The sequence below is a fragment of the Lagopus muta genome, chromosome 2 (assembly GCF_023343835.1).
Source record: "Lagopus muta isolate bLagMut1 chromosome 2, bLagMut1 primary, whole genome shotgun sequence".
Taxonomy (NCBI): Eukaryota; Metazoa; Chordata; class Aves; order Galliformes; family Phasianidae; genus Lagopus; species Lagopus muta.
Genome location: NC_064434.1, coordinates 81,971,460 through 81,989,381, shown reverse-complemented (window position 1 = coordinate 81,989,381; position 17,922 = coordinate 81,971,460). Strand labels below are relative to the sequence as shown.

The window sequence follows — 17,922 nt, the reverse complement described above, 5'->3', positions numbered from 1 at the left end:
AAAGAAACATTTATCAGTGAAAATATATCATTGTAATACCAGCAAGGTTAAGTGACAGGCACAGCTTCAAGGAAATTTCAAGCAACATGATATTGGCCTCTTTTACAAGAGTGAAAATTACAAGCAACTACAGACAGTGAAATTATTCCCGGTGTACTCTTGGAGATATTATATTGACTAGAACAAGAAGAACTTTTTTGACATTTCTTTTCAGAAAATACTAATCAATAAAATAAAATAAATTATATAAGCAGGCCATTCTGTTTGAGCTTTTTTTACACAATTTTTTAGGAAAATATTGCAGAACTGTCAAAACAGAGCATTTTATCTTCTTTTCAGAAATAGAACACATAGTTTTCTTTTTTTTTTTTTGTGAAATGGAATACAATTCAAGAACTAAGCATAAATTAAAGAACAGCTTTACGTGGCACCTCAGTTGGAAAGGAATGGTATTTTTTTCAGTATCTAATTTTCACAGAAGAAGAAATTCCCTTCCTACCCATTATTAATAAAAACATCTGTATAGCTAATCAAACTTTTTTTTCAACATCATTGACATTAAAAAAAAATGCCTTTTTTTGAAAAGCTCTAGTTTTATATGTCCTTTTGTCAGCTACATAGCATCTTTTGGCAGACAAGGTGCCGTGCTATTTAGTTTGTTTATGCTGCAAAGCTTAATAGAAACAATATATTTAATGTGTTTTGGCTGGTCCACACATCGAGCTTTTCTGTATGTAATATAATTACGCCAATGCAAAGCTGTGCAGGCAAATACTTTAACTATGATATTCAGATTTTATGATTCTTGTGGCAGACATTGTCTTATTTTATTTCTATATGGGCTCCAGTGGTGGTACTACACAGGTTTTCCTGCACACTACTGCAATACGAGTTAAGTGCATTACCTTATAGAACATGGAGACAATTCTGTTGTCATACTCCAGCCAAATTCTTAGAATACTCCTGGAAATGATCATCAAAACATTTCTGATTCTATTCACATTCTGGATCTCTACTTGTAAATCAAGCAAGTATATTTTTGAAAATATTTCTTATATTACTGTTAAAAAGGAATGAATGATTTGCCCAAGATATTTTAATAGCATACATGGCATTGAGATCATCTGTAAGTAGGACAGATAAGGTCAAATGATATTGCTTACAGAATAAAGCAGACTTCACACTGGATCAGAGCAATGTCTGTCTAGCCTTGCTATATCATCTCTGACAATTTTAACAGCAGTTTCACAGTGGCTCTGTCATTATAAGCTAAATATAGCCCTCTTCTTCAGTTTCACAATAAACTCTATTCATCAAGGTCTCTTAAGGCCTAGCTGAAATCACCAGTGAGCAACTTACTGGAGTTTATTTACAGGATAAAAACCAAAACAAAACACATGCAAGATCTTCTGGCTAATAGACAGAAGAAAAATAAAGGGAAGATTGGCTTGTCTTTTCTACTGAGCTCTATTTGTGGCCAAGATTGAAAGTTTCCGTGGTCTGCTACTAATTCCATTACCTGGCAGTTCATAATGATACAGTCAGTCATCCGTTACTTAAGACAGATGACTGTTCTCAACACCTCTTAATAAAATTAAGACACTCCTTTCTGGAGGTCTTACTTAATTACTAATCTCATGATATCTGTGTAATCTTCTGATTTACCTTCTCCTGCTTGTTTCTCTGATCTGGCTGCTCTTCTGAATGCTGACTGGTAGGTGGCAAAATGATACTGTTGTCACTACCAATTACTCCTGGTAGGGAGTCCAGCCAAAGGCTGTCGTGGACCTAATGAGGTGTACCCAATCAGGAGAAAAATGCAGCTCCATTTCCATCCCCTGGTGGTAACTTAGTTTGTAAAAGTGATCAATTCTTGGTTAGGTTAAGAAGAGGAAAGAAAGAAACCTGCATAATTACCGTGTGATCTCCTGCACAGCTGAGGTGGGGAGGGAAGCTGGCAGCCAAGAGAAGTACAGAGAGATCCACAGGCTGAGAGTCCTTAAACATGCTCTGCCTCTGAGATAGAAGCATCTGTCTTTCCTATTTAATACGTTATGCCAAACAAGGGCATTAGACTTGATTCTAAACTTATGAAAAGCAATGAAAAAATCCTACTGCTTTCAGGAAGAGCAGAAGGAAATGCTTTCACAGGATACAGTGCTGCTACATGCTCTTTAGATGAAGACAGAGGAGTAATGTTTAGGAAAAGTGTAAGATATAGAGAAGCAGAGAACTTAGATTGGGATCCATCTTACCTACTTTTAGCCATCTAAAACTTAAGTGTCTAATGCACATCAGTCATTTAAGCTACCTCTGTAGCCATTGTGCAGAGAGACAGATGCACTTCAGACAGCTGATTAATCCTTCCCACTCTACCAGCAGCATATAAGAGTGTTACTCATACAATTAAATATGATGCAGACTCCCATAAACAGGTCATATAATCCCTCTGGGTGGCCACCTGCAACAAGAATGGTGAAATTCTTTCTGGCACTCCCCAAAATCTGTCTCACTAACAATCACTGTACTCTTTCCAACACATTTTGCTGGTTATATATTAGTCCTTATTATTTGGGGAATATATTAACACTGTCAAAGGACCTTTGACAGTGGATTACTTTATGCAAAAGATGTTTAAACGTGAAGGTAATGCAGAAACATATGGGAAGAAGCAGGCAGATATGGGTAAAAGGTAAGAAACAGCTTGCTTTTTTGGCTCTCCATGTCAGCTTTGATCTATCCTGGCAAACTACCTATTGGCACTTGAAGATTTGACTGTTTGCCCAGTTCTCCTCTCAAGTTGAAATTCACTATGTAGGGAGAAAACAACAAGAATGCGTGACACAACCCACAAAAAGAGACATACATTGTTGACTTCCATTATCTCCTGCAGGAAGAAAAGTCAGGAAGAATTTGACAGAGGTGTGTTTGTCTTATTCAAAGTAAAAAACCTGCTTTGCAGTAAATCACATTTAGTATAAGTTAGCCTTTACTGACTAGTACAGTTGCTCAAAAAAAATGTTGCATATAGGATATTGAGATAGGATTATTAATAAATAATGATTTTTAGTGGGTTCAGGAGGTGAAGGCATGTACCAACTTCAAAGTTCCAAAAAGCATTAAAAATAAAAGACATAGAGGAAAAGCAAGAGAAGACAAAGCTGTCTCTGTGGATAGCTGGGAATCATCACCAAGACAGCATTCCCCTCTGTGGTCTCTCTAGCATAGCAGATTGTGACAGTGGTAGTCACAAACCACTGCCATTCTTGTCTGCGAGCACTCTGTACTTTCCATCAAGATGTGCTCAAGATCCTGTGGGTTGTTCCCATTCATGATGAATTTTGTGCCAACAAGATCATGTTTAGATGGGCATAAGCATTACATCTGGACTGGTGCTAATGTTTTGTGATTGAATTTCACTAGAACAGGTGTCTAGATGACCTCTGCTGTGCTCTAAGTTAAAAGATAGAAGATGGGGTATAGGAAAGGGGCAAGAAAGGGTGACTCCCAACGTCCCTGGCGAATGCATCCCATGAGAACCATCCATACAGTCAGTATAAGGGCTTGCAGGTGCAAGGCTGTGAGGAAAACCATGAGAAACCAACAGCAGGAAACAAGGGAAAAAATATTGCCCTGACAGCTCTAGAAAGCCCTGCCACAAGAGCCTGAGTGAACAGCTGCAGCGAAGCTGCAAAGTCAGACAGCAAAGCAGCAAATGGAAGTGCTTCACAGTGATTACAAGGCACTGTGCAAGAACAGAATGTGTTTTGGCTAGATATTTCTCTATTCCAGAATCTAGAAAAACAAAAACAACAACAAAAAAAAGCCCTACCTAATACACTGTTTACAGCTTTGAAAACACTGCTATTTGGCTTCCAAAGTTCCCAAACAACAAATGTTTGTATTTTCAATTAAATTGAATTGACAAAAGTGTCATCTTTTCTTTCCCCTGGAATTAATTTCAAGTGTATTTTACAACTCTTTTATTTGTTTAAAACAAAATGAAAACTGGAAAAAAATATTTGTCATTTTCATTTCCATGCTTAAAATCAAATTGTTGAGCTGAAATCAGCTCTAATGGAACAGCATTTCTGAAGAGAATATTGTTACAATGTGACAACATTGAATCATCTCTTTGAAGTTTATTCTCTGTAAACTTTTTTTCCCATTTACCTGTTTTTCCCTTCTTACTTCATCTCAACCATCTGCACAAGACCTTCAAATATGAACTTACCTCTTTATAAAAAGACATCCTGCTCTTTGCTAGGTTATTATTTTTCTTCTACTAATGTTCTCACACCATCCATCTTGTCAAATTGCCTCTACTTTGAAGCTCGCTTATCTTCTTCTCTTCTTCAATATGTCCAAGGCAAACCAACTGGCATACATAATAGAGAAAAACCTGCCTACATGTGTCACTGAGACAGAGGTTCTCTAATTCTCATGGGATATCTAAGATTGCCTTCTCAACTTGAGGAATACTCTGCTTTATGCAGTCCTTTTCCTCATCCTCATTGGGATGGGCTTCTTCACCCAGTGCAGAGCTCAGCTCACCAGATCTACTATCTTTCTTTGTTAGCTAAGTGGAAAAGGTTTGCTATTCTGAGCCATTCAGATTTTTCCCCATCATATCACTAGAGAGGTGACCATTAGTTAGTAAGTCAGGACATCACAGTTGAATTAAATTATTTTGACATCAATAAATAATTAAATTCTCAAGCACTTCATGGAACGCAAAATTCCGCTTTGCTCAGAAGGAGAACAAAAATTCAAGGCTCAGGCAAGTCCTCTGACGTCTGTGTATTGTATATTGTATATTGTACTGTCAGTGGAACCCTGTTCATAGAGAGCTGAAAACAATCCCACGATTGAGACCTAAGATCATGCATTTCTAGAACAGCTTTTCTTCCATGTTACTTCACAAACATTCCAACTCTTCAAATGTATTTTCCCAAATTTCTTTTGCTGGACTCAGAGAGTAAGGAGAAGACATAATAGTGTTTCTACTCCTATCAAAAACACTCAGTCATCATCAATCACGAATCAGCTAAACTGACCATAATCCATTATGAAGGTGTAATTAAGTAAAACCCACTTCTCAGCTCCTAGAAGTGTGCTTGTTTTTTAAACAACACGTTGCAAAAAACAAACTAACAAACAAAAAACCACACAAAACAAACAAAAACCAAAGAGCCCTGGAGATTTCCAATTATCAGACACTGCATTCCTCTGTGCTCAAAGTTTTAAATGTTTGTTGGGATTATAAACTATGCACAACATTGCTGATGCTGACCTTGCAAAACACAGCTCTGTGCTTTATGAATCAATCATCACAGCCTGGAGCAGAGAGAAAATAAGCCTGCAGAGAAACCATCAGGAGAGAAAGTGAATGAGAAGTATTTGCTGTATATGAGGATAGTGATTCCAAATTAAGCAGAATTTGTTGGTTTTCCCATAAGGCAAAACACCAAAGGCAGGAGAAGCTCAGACATAGAAATAATCACTTTATCTAGAAGATATTAGGAATTAGAACATCATAAAGCATCAGATGACCTCAAGAACTGAAGGGAAGAAGGAAAATTTTTAATCCAATTCATTTAGACCAGTAAAAAGGGTACACATGAGCTGGTCCTCAGTTTCACCTCTGAGCAGCAAAGCAAGAGGGTCCCATGAGCCCCCTGCTCAGTCACCATAATATTGCAACAAATGCAAGTAACCCTTCTGCAATTTTGAAGCTGCCCGATTTACCCCTCCCAATCATAATGTAGAAAATGCTTCCACATTTTTATGCTTGCACATTTTCCTATTCTAGCTGGTGTTCAGATGGCCTCGCAAGAGCAGCCTTAAATGAATTAGCAGGAAAACCGTTCTGCATGCTTGGAAGATCAGAAAGAAAATGCAGAAGAGAAAGATGCACATTAATACTGTGTTTGGTATAAACAGAAAACTGTCATTTTCTTTTCATATCCTCAGTGACTCTTATGGGGTAAGATAAAAGAAATTTATAAATAACAGGAAAACAGGCATAATATTCTTGTGAAAAGGAACAGCATGTATATTTCCCGTGTAAAAATATTATATCTGAAATGAACATAAAACGCCCTTACCTCTTATAGATAGGAAGCTCCTACAAATATGAAGATGCACATCACAGGAAAGTGTTAGCAGCTGTGTGGTCAAATATGTAACATCACAACACCTGGGATTTATTTACATCACAGTTGTGGAACCAGCACCACTGATAGAACATTCACTTGCTCCCATGTGTTTGGGAAGTTTAGAGGCAATCAAAACTGGAAGAGATAAACAGGAACAGGTTGTTTAAAACTGAAGAATGCATACAATGATAATAATAACACAAACTTTGCAGGTTGAAGTGTCTTAACTAACAAATTTCAGAACGGTCTTGAAACATTAATGTGTGCTTAATTTTCCCAATATTCTTGTGACACGGTTAAGTTCTGCTTAACCTTATTTTTCAGGTAGAGAAAAACAGGTATAACTGATTTGGTGAGTATTGCCAAGAATGAATCCATCACAGTTCATAATTTATTTCCAGAGCAATCTGTAGGTTCTTTAGTCTTGTCAGCTGCCGAACAGTCAATCTTTCTGATGAAGGTTTTAAAATATGAACGAAAGAAGACCAATAGTAGAAAGCAGCAGAATACATACTTCTTTGTGAAATAATTTAAGCATGAATTCAATCAAATTTAATTAAAAACCTAATTATATCAGTGGTCCAGTTCTCCTTTCTGCAGAAAAGTGATAAACAAAATATCCTTGATTTCTGCCCAAAGGGAATTTTCAGATTATCTAAACCGTCACATAAGCAAGGGTTCTATCAGGCAGCCTAACAAGTAGATAACATTCATTGTACTTCATATGTATTATCTTGCATGGTAAAGAAAAGGCTCTAAATTTTTATGTAGTCTTTGTTCCAGAAGTAAAAATGTTATTATGCAATCACAATATCTGACACATTGAGAACACATGATCACATCAGTGTATTTTAATGTATTCACACTCCCAGATAGTTAAGATCTTCCTCCTTCATTTTAACTAATCCTTGGTGCAGCTCTTGAGCTGGGGATTCAAATAATCTTTCTCTTAGAAGTTCCCTTCAATGCACACCTCAGCAACTCATAAAATCAGACAGCAAATATCATGGACAAAGCACCATTTCAAGTGAATTGACATCAATTCTGTGAGGTTTGTGCGCCATGCAATACTTCAATTTGTTTCACTCAAATATTAATATCTGTTTTATTTTAACATCCATTTACAGAAGTTTACATTCTGGGAAAGCATTGAAGTGTCAATCAACAGTTCACACAACCTCTCTAGTAGACAAGCAACATCCAAAAGAAACATGTAAATTGGAGCATCTAGTCACTTACTCTGACAGGTATTCTTCTCACTGCTTTGTTACTAATGAACGTAAGAGTCCTGCAGAAGCAAGTGCTGGCAAGGTCACTCTGTCATTTTTGAAGAGTTGTGGCAGTTGAAAAAGGTCTCTAATTACTGTTGGGAAAAAAAAAAAAAGAAAAAAAAAAAGCAAATATTACAGCTTTCATCCAAAAAGACAGGAAGGAAGAAACATCAACGTTTATCTGTTCCAGTCCACTAAAAAAAAAACAAAAACAAAAACCAAAAGAGAACAAGAAGTACAGAAAACAAACATCCAAACACACACCTCAGCTCTCAGGGCATTGAATGGCTTCAGATGGATTCATGAAAAGACTTAGCATTCACAGATGTGATTGGTCAGTTTACTTTCATCATTCTTAATGTATACAATACTTTATTTTCTTGGCTCATCTATGCAAGTCTACCAAACAAGGCTCATGCATTCCCTAGTACAAATGGAAGTGTAAAGGACAATTGCTGAGCAAGAGGGACTCATTTAATAGAAGACATATCTGAATCTGGTATAGAGAGGTTCGGGAAGTTGTATATCCCTCATTTGCCACAAGGTGGAAACAATCACAGGAACTCATCTCAGTAACATAGCTGTAACAATTCAAATGTAGTAGTTAAATGCCATATGTTGTACATACGAATGCAGATGCAGCTGATGACTTGGAACAGCTTCGAACAGAGCACGTGATGTGGTTCTAAATAGGTTCATGAATGCTTTTTTATACCAAATAGAACAGCATGGATCTTTAGTGCTGTTCCAATCTATTACTTAAGCAACAAAGTAGTTTTCTAAAATGTATAGTAAGGCTTGTATTTCTTAATAAACTAGATAACTATAAAGAGTCAGTGCACTAATGAAAAGAACTGGAACTCAGATCCCAAAGTTTTAGGTAGCTAACACCTACAGTTATTTATCTCTCAGAAGATTTTGAATGGGTCATTTAGGATATAAACTGTGCTTCTGTGTTCAGGTCAGAGTCTCGCTCTACTACATCACTAGTTTAGAAATATTTTGCAATGATCAAAGACAAACTATGTCTCAAAAGACAATCTTTTCATGGTGGAGAGAGGAGACAGCATAAAATAATGCCCTGTGCAATCTGATGTAGGGAGCCTGCTTTGGTAGGGAAGTTGGACTCAATGATCTCCGGTGGTCCCTTCCAACCCCTATGGTTCTGTGATTCTGTCATTTTCCTCAGCAGAATTACTGACTCAAAGAGAAGAATTTAGTGAATTCTCCTGTTCCTCCCAAATTCAGGACAAGCTAAAGTCAGTGGTGTGAGTTGCAGTAGTGAAGTTTGCTGCTGCTGAACCAAGTAAGCTACCTCTATGTTCTCCTTATACTTACTTGATGGAAAAATATAAGACTGTTTCTTAAATGTGCTAATTCACCTGTTCTACAGTATAGAATCGTAGAATCATAGAATCACAAGGTAGGAAATGGCCTGCAAGATCATCTAGTCCAACTATCCTCCTATTACCGTTGCTACAATAAGCACTAAACCATATCTCGTAGCTCCTCATCCAGACACCTCTTGAACACTGCCAGGGATGGCGACTCTCCACCTCCCTGGGCAGCCATTCCAGTGCCTGACCACCCTCTGAGAGAAAAGTTCTTTCTTATGTCTAATCTAAACCTCCCCTGACACAACTTATGGCCATTTGCTTGGGTCCTGGTTGTTGCCTGGGAGAAGAGGCCAAACCCCTCCTCATCACAACCTCCCTTCAGGAAGTTGTAGAGAGCAATGAGGTCTCCTCTGAGCCTTCTCCAGACTAAACAATTTCAGCTCCCTCAGCTGCTCCTCATAAGACTTGTGCTCCAGACCCCTCACCAGTTTCATTGCCCTTCTCTGGACATGTTCCAGGGCCTCAATCCCTTTTTTGTAGCCAGGGACCCAAAACTGAACACAATCCTCGAGGTGCAACCTCACCAGTTCTGAGTACAGAAGGAAATCTGCTCCTCCCTTATCCTGCTGGCCACACAATTTCTAATGCAGACCAGGATGCCGTTGGCCCTCTTGACCACCTGAGCACACTGTTGGCTCATGTTCAGCCGAGCATCAACCAACAGCCCCAGGTCCCTTTCCTCTTCACAGTCTTCCAGCCACTCATCCCCAAGCCTGTAGCGTTGCCTGGGGTTATCATGGCCAAAGTGCAGGACCCAGCACTTGGCCTTGTTGAACCTCATCCCATTACCTCAGCACAGCGATCCAGCTTATCTAGATCCCTCTGAAGGGCTTCTCTACCCTCAGACAGATCAACATTACCTCCCAACTTGGTGTCATCTTTAAACTTACTGAGTTTAAACTTACACTCAATCCCTTCATCTAGATCATCAGTAAAAATATTAAACAAGATGGGCCCCAGTACTGACTGCTGGGAGACATCACTTGTAATCACGGGTCGCCAGTTGGACTTAGCTCCATTAACCACTATCCGCTGGGCACGGCTCTCTAGCCAGTTCCTTTCGCAAATAAGGGTATACCTGTCCAGGTCATGGGCAGCCAGTTTCCCCAGAATACTGTGAGAGACCATGTCAAAGACTTTGCTTGAGCCTAGGTAGACTACATCAACAGCCTTTCTGTCGTCTACCACTCTGGTCACCCAGCTGTAGAAGGAGATGAGGTTGGTCAAGCAACCTGCCTTTCATGACCTTGTGCTCGCTGGGCCTGATCCCCTGGATGCCATGCACATGCTGTGTGATCTCACCCAAAATGATTTGCTCCACAACTTTCCTTGGTACCAAGGTCAGGATGACAGGCTTGTAGTTTCCCAGATCCTCCTTATGGCCCTTCTTGTAGATGGGAGTCTCAATATTCATATTAGAATGAGGGAAAGTATATTATTTGGCACAAATTGATCAAAAGCTATGAAATCTTCTCTGTTACACCTGTCATGCTCCCATTCCAGCTCAGCCTATTTGCACCTTTTTATCCAGCTATTTGCGGGTACTTCCTTCTCCTCCTTTTAAGTGGCATGACAGTAAATGACTTTAATCTGAGAATTGTTTCCTGTTTGTATTTTAAAGCAGCTGACATTTCCAGTACAACACTTGTGGTGTTTATTACATATGGAACATTCCCTCACAAACCACTATGTTGGCCACAAATGAGCTAATTGGAGCATTCACAAAAATATCCGTAGCTTCAGAAATGCTCATTTTTTTTAGGCCTTATCTGCTTCAGGGCTAACACCAAGCCAAGTCTTGCAGCACAGTAGCACAAGTTCTCCAAGTTGCTCTTGGCATTCCAAGCCCTGCACAGCTGAGGCCTGCTCACAACATAGTTATGCCTTGTAAATAATTGACAAGAGAGACATACGTTGGCAAATTCTTTTCTGCCACTTTGCCATTCCTCTCCAGATATCTCACATTTCTTACTCAGAGGGTTTCCAAATGGAACCGCACAGTAAATGCACTCTCTGTTGTTTCAACTTATGGCCTTGTGATTAATCAATGTCATTGTCTGGGAACTGGGGAAAGCTGCCGGACCCTTCTGTGCAGAGCCGAGTAACTGTTTGTTTAGTCTGCTCCCATAAAGTAAGCGGGGAAAATTATGACAAGTCACTAACAAGATTTTCTGTGCTTCATTTTATGAGTGTCAGCTTTTCCCAAGCAACCACTCACATAAAACCAGAACTAAACCTTACTGTTGCAGGATGTAAGCGAGCAGCTTTACATTTAGCATTGGCAGTGGGTCTTGTCATTGCAGCATGTGGGCCAGCAACTTCCTAGGGCTAGGAGTGCTTGGAGCTGTGGGTGTGCTGTACTGGTGGAGGGCACCAAGGCAGCTGGTTAAAAGCCAGACCAGCTGATGGGACCAACAGCTGAGCAGGGCTGTGGGGAGCCTTGCTGTGATGCAGCCTCGGTGGGACAAGGGCTAACAGCCTGAAGCCCTATGCAATGTAGGAGGAGCTGGGCAGGGCCCAGGTAAACAATTCAGTGCTGCAGCAAAACTGTTGCAAGGCCATGATCCTTCATATTTTGGCTTGTCCAGGCATGTCAAACATACAGCCCATGGTCTACACGTGGCCCAGCACCGCTTGCAATGCGGCTGCCCTCTGCCATCACAGCAGCAACTCTTCCCCATCAAACACCTGGCCCTGCCCAACTCCAGGCATGCACCCATCACTCAATAATAACCAAACATCAGTGCTCTATTAACTCTAATTTGGCTGAAACTGGGGCATGGGTTGTAGTACAGTACAAACTCAAACTATGGCAAATAATTGTATGTATTTTGATATATGGGCTAAGCACAGTCCTGTGAACAATGAAAAACATGCAGCCATGCTTTCTAGTTTTGATAAAGGAATGCGAGAATAGGTTTCAAGATTGCCAAAATGCCTTTTTCTTTTTTTTTTTAATATATATACCTGCAACTCCATTTTCAGTCAACATAAATACATCACTTGCATATTTTCAAATGTAATGTATGGATACACAATCAAAGATTTGGTCATGCCTCTTTACCAGGCTTGGCTGGCTTTCAGCCAAGAAACATGGCTTCTAAGCTCTCTCTTACCAGAGAGAAATAACCCTCACTTCACAGTCATGCCTTATTCACATCATTGCTTTTGGCAGTACATATATTTGTGAACAACTGTTTTGAAAGATGAAGCACAGGAAGAGTAACGTTTCATCAAAGATCTCTGATGAACACATTGAGAATCCACTAAAAATTGTAACCACTGCCATCAAACCAGCCTGATATGGAAGAACAAAAGCCCCCACAGTGGAGAGTTAAGTATCTTCTGCAACACACACTATCTGAAGTGAACATAAAATGGTAGCAGCCTCCAGCAAGCTCTTGCAGGTTCAGAATACAATACAAAGAAAGAAAAGCCATAATTGTTCCCAACGGTAGCAACATAAGCCATAGAGCCATAGCTAATAATCACCAGAACCATCTGCTCATCCAAGCAGCAACTCTTAGCACTGGCAAGTGATAGAAAGATTCTCTTATTTCAGGCATTTACTCAATACACAACAGAAAAATGTCAACAAAAATCAAGCATTTTCCCTTACAATTCAGCATGCAAGAGATTCAACAGCAGGATTATCCACAGAAAATGCAAAGAAAGAAACTGTAGCAGCTGCGATAGTCTCTTCAGCACAAGCCCAGTCCTGTTTTACACAAATGCTGACAAAATAGATAAGCACATTTTCTCCTTACAGTCAGAATTTATAACCTGAAGTGGCTGTTATAATGAAAAAGTAAATGATCCTCTAATACTCAAATCAATCTTGTGAGAAATAACCTGAATAATGAGTTACAATTGTAAGAGATGAAATTAAGACAAGAACAGTTAAATAAGGATCTAAGAGAATAGATAACATTTAGTATGGTGTTGGAAGCCTAAATTAGACTTTAAAATGTATGCAAAGACAGAGGAATAAGGGAAGAAAAAAGGAATGGGAGCAGAGTCCTCAGATAAAGGTGAGTCTTTTGATGAGAAATAATCAGAAGCAGATTTACATTATTTGAGGAAAAATCCCCATTTCAAATAGAGCTTTTGATCTACTTTTTATAGTTTGGACCCAAAGAAGGATTTACATTTACAGAATAAGATATTCCAAAATGTTAGCGACTCAAAATGGTTTGTTGCAGATGGGATTAGAAATTGTATCTAAAAGCATGGGGAGCTGCAAGATGTGAAACCAACTAATAAGATCTTTCACCTTGCACACTAATGGGAGCACTTCACCCTCACAAAAGCATAATGATAAGAAAATATTATCCCCATTTAAAAGGAAGAGAATGAAATAGATGATTTTTATAATATCAGCTGGAACACTAATGAGTAACTGAAAGTATTGTGGAAGGATGAAGATACAGTATTGTGCAATAGAATCTTGACTACAAAAGATTTGAAACACAGTTACTTCCAGGAATGAGACATTTTAGCATTGACTACTGTATGATTTGGTACTGTGGTTTTTGCTTTCTAGCTAGGTTTAGTAAAACTGAGCCCAAAGTACTAGCAGAAGTTGGAGCATGTGAGGATGGGATTTATCTCATCTACCTGAATATATATAGTGTGGTGATTTTACCCTAGATTTTTATCTAATGGGGGAGAAACAGGTACTCCCAAAATGTGATTAAACCTGCTCTAAAGCAGATGTCTAACATAGATCAACCTAGGAAATGCAGGAAGTGATACAATAGATAGTAGATCATTACTACAGTTTGCCTGTTTGCTTATTCATCCACAGGCTACCTACTCATTAATATAGTTACCTAACATTAGCCTGTTTATATACTTTCCTATGAAAAGGATTTTTAAGCACTCTCTTAATTGGTCACTTTGCTGTACCTTTGTTAACCTTCTTGATTCTGTTATTCAGACCACAGATATATGAATGGTGAGGAGATATGAACTCAATCTGACAAAGCCATTACTGAGAATTTAAAAAGTGAAATTGATCTAAGAGGAAATTTTAATTTTTGGATTGCCCCTGTCATGAGGCTAGTTACATCTGCTTTAAATATCTGCAAACAGGTCTTTGGAAACATAAGAGAAAAAGAATTTTTCTTTTTTTTCCACAGTGCAATGTGAAACATCAGAGAAAAATCATGGCAGAGGCCCATGTTGTTTACTGCTGCCCAATTTGAAGCTACACAGGTTCCCCTCAGGGAACATGGATTTAGAAAACACATAATATTGCCTCAGGATTTAGTGTTGGGTTTTGCTTTGCCAACAGCTGGCATTAGATCAGGTCCTTCCAGCACAGCCTTGATTATCATGCAGAACCCAAAAGATGTTGGAATAATCAAGCTTTCATATAATCAGGGGCATATTTAAAGTATTAAATGCATACCAAGAGACATGATTGTGTAACAGCTAACAGGCAGTTACAGATCACCAGCTCTGGAAAATGAAACAGAGAAACAAATCTCTTATTTTATGTTATTATTATTTCAGTGACATTTTGTAATCCAACAAAAGCCCTATTAAAAAATAATTAAAGAAGTTTTTATCTTTATTGTCTTGCCCTCTTTAATTATTTTCATGGTGTCTGAAGAGATTCTCCTGGCTGATGATGATGATTAAAAATAAAAGGCATTCTAAATAATAAAGCAATGCTTAATAGCCATTTTTCCATAATCAGAAGATGAAGGTCTTAGCACATTGTGAGGAAAACTGGTATGTTGCAAACAGAAAACTGAAGCATGAGAAAATGTAGTGACTTTTCCTGAGTAAGCTAGTGGCTGTAACAGCACTATAACCCAGATCATGCTATCTACAGTCTTATCTTTTAATGACCAAAATAAAGTTCTGAAGTGATTCCTGAAGTGAATTCATTCCCATTATCAATGATAGTACTAATTCACATAAGTCTGAAGACTTAAGACTAACCAAATTCAAAGAAGTAACTTAATTCCTACTTGCTGTTAAATCAGTAATGAGCAGTTTTTGTAACACTGGATGAGAAGATGTGAGTCATAGAATACCAGTGAGATTAAAGATACAGCTTAGATCTCACATAAAAAATAAGTCATGGTAAATACAATGTGCTTGTAACTGAAATCCAATAAAGGTTGGCTAAAAATCAACTAGGGTTCTCAGTAGCCGCTGACTATGATGCTTGAGTTACACTTGCACCAATAGATGAAAGTGGCTCTCATCTGTGGAGGCAAAATTGCATTTCATGAAAGGTGAAAGATTTTCGAAAGAACAAGAGACATTTCTGTAACATAAGGGCTTAGAGCTGAACCTGATCCCATTAAATATTTTTTCTAGACCTTGTCTACATCCCTAATTTCTTAAATTCTAACCAGAGATCCTGGTGATAGGTAAAACAGCCAGTCCCTTCTCTGAAGGACTTGATATCTTAGTTCTCAGTAAAGCAATGTAGGCAAAGGTAAAATGGGCAAAAGCGCCAGATCAAAGTCATCCTGGAGGTTGAAGATGGAGAGGAATACAAATCACTTCTGGTCAGGCCAAAATCTTGACAATGCATTCCTGAAATTGCTCGTTCTTTCCAGAGCTGGGCAGCTAATGTTGAGAAGGGTTTAGAGATTACGATGAGCTTTGCAGAAAGACTCAAAGCTCTAGGAACTATAAAATTTTAGAGTTATATATTCAATTCACACAAGTATAACCGTGGGAAGTCCCTGAAACCTTGACTGAAAAGGTGAGTTCCCACTTTAAATCTACTGGATACGTGCTTCTGCTGAAAGAGTTCTGGGAGTCTTCAGGAAAACTTCACCAACACCATTACTTTCTTTATGTTGGGAGTTTCAGCAAAAGAAGAACAATGATTAAAGAGGACCAAACATATCCCTGATCCTCAGAAGAGATATATTCATCTGAGAAGAAAGCAAGTTAAATCTGGAAAGCTTTTGTGATCTACTACTGTTCATGCAGGAGCTGGTCTAGAGTAGAGCTGATTTTGACTTCCAAGGCTTTCAATTTTTCATTTTTGTTGTTGTTGTTGTTGACAGTTTTAAAAAAACAAAAGAGAAAATTTTGTAAGTTGGGAATTCTCCCAGGATTCAAGATGTTGCTATTTTCTATTTCTAGAGCAGAAAAGTCTTTTTTTGAAAACACAGCTGTCTGTGGGTGCAGAGATGCAGAGATGATTGTTTTCTTTCTTGCTTTTGGGGGGGAGGAGAGTAGCAGGGGGGAAGAGGAAGGAGATAAGCTTTTTATTTCGCATTTACTATCTCTTCTATAATAATTTTTTTAAAAACTTCTGGACTCTCTCCTTCAAACATCAGTCTCAATGACAACCATTCGTAAAGGCATTCGGATTACACGGGCTGCAAAAGGTTTTCATCAAATGATGAATACAATTTTCATTTCACCCTAGTTTCATTTATTTCCTGCAAGAAAAGGTTGGGAGCAATTTTGCAGTGCATAGCATTTTAAGCCTGAATTTATTTATTTTATTTGCATTACAAACTGTGGACTGTAGTGAACTTGACAGAATTCACTAGATTCTCCCTAGAGGAAGTGAGAAGACTAGAAAAGTTGTAGGGCTCTACTATGACTGGATGGTTGCACTTAAAGAGCTGTGGTCTACATCTTAATGTCCAGTAACAGTGTTCCTCAGGGGTTGGTATTGAGAGCAACAATATTTACATCTTTGTTTGTGAGATTGAGTATCGGGAAGAAATTCTTCACTATGAGGGCACTGAGGCACTGGAACAGGTTGTCCAGAGAAGGTAGGGATGCTCCCTCCCTGGAAGTGTACAAGGTCAGGTTGGATAGGGCTGTGGGTAACCAGGGGTAGTGGAAGGTGATTACAAATCAACTAGTTTAAACTGCTCAGACTAAAGAACAACAGCAAATGTACCTGACATTTTGAAAGAAATGCTCTGAAATAATCTGAAAAGAACTAAAGAGATAAAGTTTGTTGAAGAAAGAAAAAGAAAAGCAATTCTAGACTGAGCTTAGCTACAGGGTGGAATAGACATCGTCCTTCCATTCCTGCCCATAGCTGTAGCAAGACTGCATCAAGCATACATGAATAGAAACTCCAGAGATTACTGAATTTGAGGTTTGGTGAAAGTTGTTAGAAATATCTAGGACTGTACTCACATACATAACTAATAGCAAAAGCAATCAAAATTACTGCTGAAACAAGAAAGGGGAAAGAGCAGCAGAAATATTTGAGATTTCTATTGGAGAAAAATGCAGATGACTTGTATGGAATAATTATAATTTGCTACTACTGGCGAAGAATGAACCAGAGTGAAAAAAGGTACAGGAAAATGTCAATTGGAAGAAAAGAAATATGCCCCTAGTATGGCCCCAATGAACAATGTCTTTCCTGTAGTGCCATTAGAGCAATGTTTTTCTATTCTGCTTATTCACACTGCCCTATCACTCAAGAAAGGGAAAATAAATCAGGCTATTGCCTGACCTTTAAAAACACTGATTCTCAGTGAATCATCCCAACTACTGACACCATTTGATTGTCTCCTCAAGTCTCTTTCTACACATTCAACAGCTAGTAATAACAGTGCTCTGGGCCTTGAGTTTTCATGAAGCAGCCCAATTCCCCTGGTCCTTAAGGTAAATAAAGTATAGCAATTTGAAGCAAACAAAAGAGGAATTTATCATCACATCCACTGTGCCTGTAGAGAGAAAGTCAGTGACAAGAATGAGATCTTTGTGACCCTCTAACTGAAAACTCAACATGGCATCAAACAATTACTTCTCAAAATATTGAAACCTTTGTTACTTTCCCTTCACAGTTATTTTTAACTTCTTGTTCTGTCTTCCACTAAGATGGAGAAAAATGTCCAACTACCAGAAGAAATTCTTTCTGTATTTATAGTTTGAGTTGACTCACAAAGGTCTCTGGGAAAAACAATGTAAAAGAGAGTTCTGTAGTTATTTATGAATACAGTAAGGTTTACAGAAGTACTGTGGCTATTATTCTAGCATTAAAAACTTAGAATGCATTAACTTTGTTGCACCATGCTGTGCTGCAACCCACTGGAAGAGAAAACAGTAGTAACTTGTAAACTATATTCTGCTCTTGTCCTCCTC

At 38.5% G+C, this 17,922-nt stretch overlaps 1 long non-coding RNA gene across 2 annotated transcripts in view; it reads right to left on the bottom strand.

Moving 5' to 3' along the window:
* LOC125689164 (uncharacterized) overlaps window positions 1–17,922 on the bottom strand; it is a 335,705-nt gene that overhangs the window by 44,903 nt on the left and 272,880 nt on the right. For both annotated transcript variants that reach the window (XR_007375090.1, XR_007375089.1), the window contains exons 9-10: window positions 7,398–7,521; window positions 6,108–6,293 (exon numbers count right to left, since the gene is read on the bottom strand). This is a non-coding gene — a long non-coding RNA (uncharacterized LOC125689164). The remainder of the gene's footprint in view (window positions 1–6,107; window positions 6,294–7,397; window positions 7,522–17,922) is intronic.